This window comes from Nipponia nippon, unplaced genomic scaffold (genome assembly GCF_047370975.1).
Source record: "Nipponia nippon isolate SJK-2023a ecotype South Korea unplaced genomic scaffold, ASM4737097v1 scaffold_12, whole genome shotgun sequence".
In the NCBI taxonomy this organism is placed as follows: domain Eukaryota; kingdom Metazoa; phylum Chordata; class Aves; order Pelecaniformes; family Threskiornithidae; genus Nipponia; species Nipponia nippon.
This window is the reverse complement of record NW_028262313.1, coordinates 16094871-16101132: the sequence shown is the minus strand read 5'-3', so window position 1 is coordinate 16101132 and position 6262 is coordinate 16094871.

Below are 6262 nucleotides of genomic sequence, written 5' to 3'. Positions count from 1 at the left end.
CACAGCACCCAGCTTGCACACCAAGTTCCTCATGCCGGTGAGCTGCACATGGTGACTTTTGTTAAATATCATTTATCCGGCACACACTTGAGGCTTGATGATATTTGGGTACCTCCCAAGAAGTAATATCATTCCTCCCTGCCCTCCTGAGAACCTGGCTTTTCTGCATTAGTCCATGCCACCCTACAACCTACACAAATTCAGAGGTCCTCGTTTCCAGGACCGCAACCAGACCCAGCCAGACGTGGGGGCTGCTCTGTGGGGCCAGTAGCTGGATGAGGTCCACGAAGCTTGGAGACAAACAGACTTTCAAGGCTTTCATGGGAACGAATCTTTGAAGACGAAGAAAGGACTGATCTTCTGCAAGGCCAAATCAAAGCCTTGTCCCTCGACCACCATCATTCAGTGGTATCTGCAAGACTTGGGTCACCTCTAAGCCTGCGAACACGGGGTAACAGATGAAGCCCGTGCATGCGGGGGTGCTTCTCCGCTGCCAATGGAGTCACTCGCAGCCGTCCAGGCACGGGGAGACAGCATGCGACAGGCAGCCAGTACAGGATTATTTTAGGCTGTGCTCAGCTACCAGAGATGCCCTTTGGGTGTTCAGTACATTCAGTTTCCTTCCATCCGCTCAATTTGTTTTTTTCATTTGGCAGAGAGATTTACCTAAAGTGACACTTCTCTTTGGTAAATGTAAAGTATTGGGAGCTAATGTGAGTGAGTCATAAATGCTGAGCGTAGAAACTTCTTATTTTAATTGTGGGAGAGCGCTGTTACTTTATCCCTTTCTCAGGTGGAAAGGCAGTAAGCAGGAGATGAAATACTGTTGTATTTCAGTGTGAAATATTGCTTGATTATTTATATAGCCCTGTGCTGTACCTAGCATCTGCCAGGTGGAGAAAGAGAGATGGGGAAAACACAAATTGCTCTGCTCAAGCGCAAACCCAGAGCCTGCAAAGCCCAGGCTATGGCGATGGGAGGAGATGGGGGTACAGAGGTGAGGATGGAGGTCGGGGAAGCAGCCAGCTTTGCGGGGCCAGCCTTGCTCACGGGAAGCACTGCACCCACCTTAACCCCCGCCGAGAAACCAGGCTGCGGAGGCAGCGTGAACTAGCAGCGTGGGTGCTGACGAGCTCAGCCGGGTTCATGGTAGCCTCTTGCTGGACCGTGTTTTGGGTAACACCACGTTGGAGCTGGCTCGCAGCCAGTTTGGGTCAGCCAGCTCCGTTATGGCTCCAGCCACCCAAAATCATCCTCTGAGGTGGCCCGGAGAGCCCTGCGTCCCCACGCCACAGCCCAGCCGCTGACTTCCCACCCCTCAGCCGCCTTTGCAACCCCTCAGCAAAGAAACTGCGACCTGGATGATGTGACCACAGCAGAGTTGTTTGCACAGCAATATCACCAGCGCGGTAACACACGGTTCTCTGACGCGGTGTGTGATACTGAAATGAGGATAGCGTCCCCTTCCCAGCAACCAAGGCACCAAAACCACCACTTTGCACCAGTTTTCTGCTGAAATCCTCCAAGTGAACGATATATAATAACTCGGAGGGGAGTACCAAGGTCTCAATGGATCAGCAGCTATGAACCCAAAACATGCAGTGTTTCAGACAGGCAGTGGAGGAAAACAGGGCTGGCTCATCGATTGCAGTGCAACAACGCTTTTACCCTTCCCAGGAAATTGCCTCTTCCAGTTATTTTGGGTTTGCCTTCATTTGTACCAAGGCCACATCATCACCTAGTCATAAAAAAACCCAAACAGACACACAAAAAAAAAGGTAAGGGGCATTTTTACTGACACCAGCTTTGGGAAAGGCTGGCAGAGCACTGTGCTCTCTGAGCAGAGGTGCCGATGGGGCGGGCAGGTTTGGCCCCGATACCCCTCCTTATCGCAGCTGTGGCTGGGGCGGCTGCAGGTGGCCGCCCCAGCCTGCCCGGCTCCTCGTGCCCAGCGGCAGGGCTGGCGGCCTGCGAGGCTCTCCAGGCTGCTTGGAAGCGAAGCAAGCAGAGCCAACCCTTCAGAAAGAGATAGAAAGGGCTTGGCTCGGTTTGGCTGCCGCTTTCCAGGAGGGATTTGGGAGCTCACCCACCCAGGCACGAGGAGCTGTCACATTCATGAGCGAAGGTGAAGGCCTCTCTGGTCAGACTGCGAGCTCCTTTCTACCCTCTGCGCTGGGAGGAAGGATGTCATGAATTCACCATTCTCTTCCCCCAAACTGCTTGCTTGCTTTAATGCTTTGAGAACTTTCCCACATGAACCATTTTTGAGATTGTTTTTCTTAAAAACAAAAAAAGGGGAGAAGGGGGGAAAGGGGGGGGAAAGGGGGGGAAAAGGGGGGGGGAAAAGGGGGGGAAAAGGGGGGAAAAGGGGGGGGAAAAGGGGGGGAAAAGGGGGGGAAAAGGGGGGGGGAAAAGGGGGGGGAAAAGGGGGGGGGGGGGGGGGAAAGGGGGGAAAGGGGGGGGGGGGGGGGGGGAAAGGGGGGAAGGGGGGGGGGAAGGGGGGGGGAAAAGGGGGGAAAAGGGGGGGAAAAGTGGGGGGAAAAGTGGGGGGGAAAAGTGGGGGGAAGGGGGGAAGGGGGGGAAAAGTGGGGGGGAAGGGGGGGAAAAGTGGGGGGAAGGGGGGGAAAAGGGGGGGAAGGGGGGGAAGGGGGGGAAAAGGGGGGGAAGGGGGGGGGAAAAGGGGGGGGGAAGGGGGGGAAAAGGGGGGGAAAAGGGGGGGGGGGGGGGGGGAAAAGGGGGGGGAAAAGGGGGGGAAAAGGGGGGAAAAGGGGGGGAAAAGGGGGGGAAAAGGGGGGGAAAAGGGGGGGAAAAGGGGGGGGAAAAGGGGGGGGAAAAGGGGGGGAAGGAGGAAATATTTTGGACACTTGCAAACCTCACTCCTGTTTCCTGACCTTCGCAGCATTGCGCAGATGACACCTACACACTGAGCAGTGCTGGGACGCTCCGGCCAGATCTCAGCCTGGCCGTGTGACTCCGAGCCCCTCACCAGGACCAGGGCTGCCCGGCTTGGCAGAGCCTGCCAGAAATGAGGCTTAAAAACCGCAAGACAATCAAAAATTCCAGCGACAAGCGAGTGTTTACCAAAGGCTACGCAACATGTGGGTACACGAGGGGTCCCTTTCTCACCTGTGATGGGGCAAATGAAGAAAATGAAAAGCAACAGCAGCTTGGGTTCCCTTCTCTGAAAGGGCTGAGGGGTATCAGCTCCAGGGTAAGGGGCACCAGCTACGACCATTTTCCCGGGTGACATCGCTGTTAGCATCACTGGGAGCTGGCGGTCCCCGGGGCTGGGGACTGCCAGCCCTCTCACGGTGACCCAGACACAGCCCAGCTCCCCAGCAAAGCGCTGCCACCTCCAGCTCGAGGGCACACGGGAGAATTTGTGTTTCTTTCAGCTGCTCATCCAAAACGAGGAATAACAGAAATGCAAATGCACTGTCACATCTCCATCACGTTTCAGAGACACTTTGGAACTAGGCTGACTTGAAGTAAAAAGCTAGGCTGATGGGGAAGAGAGGCAACGAACGCCCAGAAGAGGCCCCATAAACTGTGGCCAAGTTACACAGGAGCATTCCTGCCCCCCCCCCCCTTTTTTTTTTTAACCTTTAGGTTTTTCTTTAATAGCAAAAGAATCTCTCTTGTTTGTCATTGCAGTCCGGGACTATTTTTAACACTGCTAATGAGTGACTAAAATGGGGTGGAGTAGCTAAGCCAGCTACGCTGCTCCCAGCCACCCACAAGGTTTATCTGACCATCAGAGGAGGAGCTGGACCAGGGCCATCCTGCACCAGAAGGCAGAGCAAGGCGCCTGCAAACGCGAGACGGGCGGAAGAAAATGGCTGTGTCCCGGGACATGCATGGTGAAAAAACGTACAACAGTTCCTACGGCTTATTAAGAAAAGCCCCAGACTCCTCACAGGGCAGGCATGTCACACACCGGAGCGTTCTTCTCTGCATTAATCTCTGAACAGGGCTCACAGAGCACGTAGTTTGCATCTCATCTGCCCATCGGAAAAAGAGAGGAGAAAAACCATCTGTGCAAAGAAGTTATGCCTGGAGTAGAGCTTCAGAAACGGTACCCAAAGGAAGGCAAATAGCAGTGTCCCACAGGGCCAGTGAATTACCAGAAAATGTAACACCCAGCCCACGTTTGTCCTTCCAGGCGGTCTCTGTAGAGGTGCGCCAGTGTTCGAGGAGTCGGAAGCTGTTTAAACGGCTACATCCCCCATCCCTTCTCCTCCCGTCACCACCATGATTGCTGCATTCAGAGGAGGAACCGAAAATAACCGTGGGAAGTACCAGATGGCAGCTGCTGAATGCAGCGTGCCGTCTGCCAAGTCCTTCGGAGCAAAAGAGCGCACGTACTGAATGGGAATGAAGACACCGGCATTGGAGCATGACGGCAGTATGGCAGCATCGGGAATGCAGCGCTAGCCTGGGAGGAAAAGCAAGGAACACTCAACTCTGCAATATTGTTTGTTCAGAGGAATATATATGTATTTTTTATATATATATATATTATAGACACGTATATATAAAAGCCTACGTAACGTAGGGAACTGCTGTGAAATGTTCAAACCTCTATTCATACTAAATCATTAAAGGCAAATTGCACCAATGGGGTAACTGTGTTTATTGCAGAAGAAAAGTAAGCAGCCTACGAACCCAGGCACGCTCTGGTGCATGTCGCTGCGGTGGCAGAAGACAAAACGCCGGAGCAGCAGAGCCTCTGTCCCCAGCCCTCTACCCCAAGGTCATCATTCTTCTCACAGCCAGGGAAGAGAGCAAGCACCCGCGCACCCAGTGCGGAGCCCAGCACCACGGCTCACAGCGCTGGCGAGATGGGGTCCTGGATAGGACACCGGCCCTGGGGCTGCCTGGGCACTTGCGCCCTTTCCCCAGGGCTGCCACACAGCCCGATGGCCAGGACACAGCCTTGCCAAACCTTGCAGCAATGGCTCAAAGTGTCCCCACGCCAAGGCAGAATCAGTGATGCCTTGTGTCCTTGCAATAAGTGACGTGCATTTAAAAACAAGGGTTTTTTCTCTCTCGCTGTCCAACCCCACTTGGTTGGTTCACCAGAAACACAGGCTTTATAACTCACCTTGAATATTCACAGCTGTGACACGCACAGGACCAAACTGTTCCAAGAAGCACTACATTTTAAGAGCATTTATATATACAGTTATATGTCTTTTCAGACCTTAGAGCTAAATTATTTAAGCATTTTCTTTTCGGAGGTATGGCAGAGGGAGATGAAAATAATTTTCCAGTAATTTGAAGCGATAACTTCACTGGAATTACAACACACGCTCGTAAGACAGATGTACAGAGTACAGCTTGGAAATCTTTGCTTTGGCCCATAGAGGAGGTCAGATTATATCACCACATAGCCTTAAAAATCAGAGAATGAATTGGTTTGTGGTTGATGAAAGAAAACTCATTGAAGAGTTATTCCTAAACTTAAAAGAGAAGAAAGGTAATTTTGCAGAAATATTAAAAGTGAGTGATTTTCCAGTGCTTCTCTATAGGAAGACAGGATGTTGCTCTATCTTTTATTAATTTAGTTGAAACAGTTCCTCTTGCATGTGATCCCAGGTTGGTCTAGCTCGTGTACATGCTACAGCCAGTTTGTATCATACAAACTGGGGTTTTAAAAATTTTTCTTTTTAAATCAGTACCATAAACATTTAAAGTTGCTGAACTCCAATTATTTATAAAATTACACAAGGTGTTATAACTGAAGCAGACCAGTGGCAGCGTAGATACCTGGTGTAAACAGAGCCACACTTACACCAGCTACGGATTTGTCCTATAAATCGCCAGCTCTAGGATCTCAAAGGTCAACTTTCCTTAAGCAACTGCATAGAGCTGCCATATAAAGTTAATTGTGCTCTTTTATATTAAATTAATGTATAGCTAATGAAGAAGGAAAAAATAAACCCAAATCTTTATCTTTAGGATTTACAATAAAGGCTAAGCAGTCTCTCTTACTGCAGGGATTACATACACAAACCTAAACATCAGTCACATGGGGTTTTACTCACAGTAGCTTCAACAAACATATTTGCCAAGGGCGGGTGGTGAAGCGAGGCGGGGACCTCAACGTGCAGGATCGAGGCACGGTTCATGGCTGCCACTTCTGCTGCACGGAGGAGCATCGAGACCACGTGGCGGTCGGCCCTTCGGAGGTCAGTGGGATGCAGTCACCATGAATGGAGGGATTTTTGCTTGTTCTGGTGACAGAGCCCTTCAAGCTCAA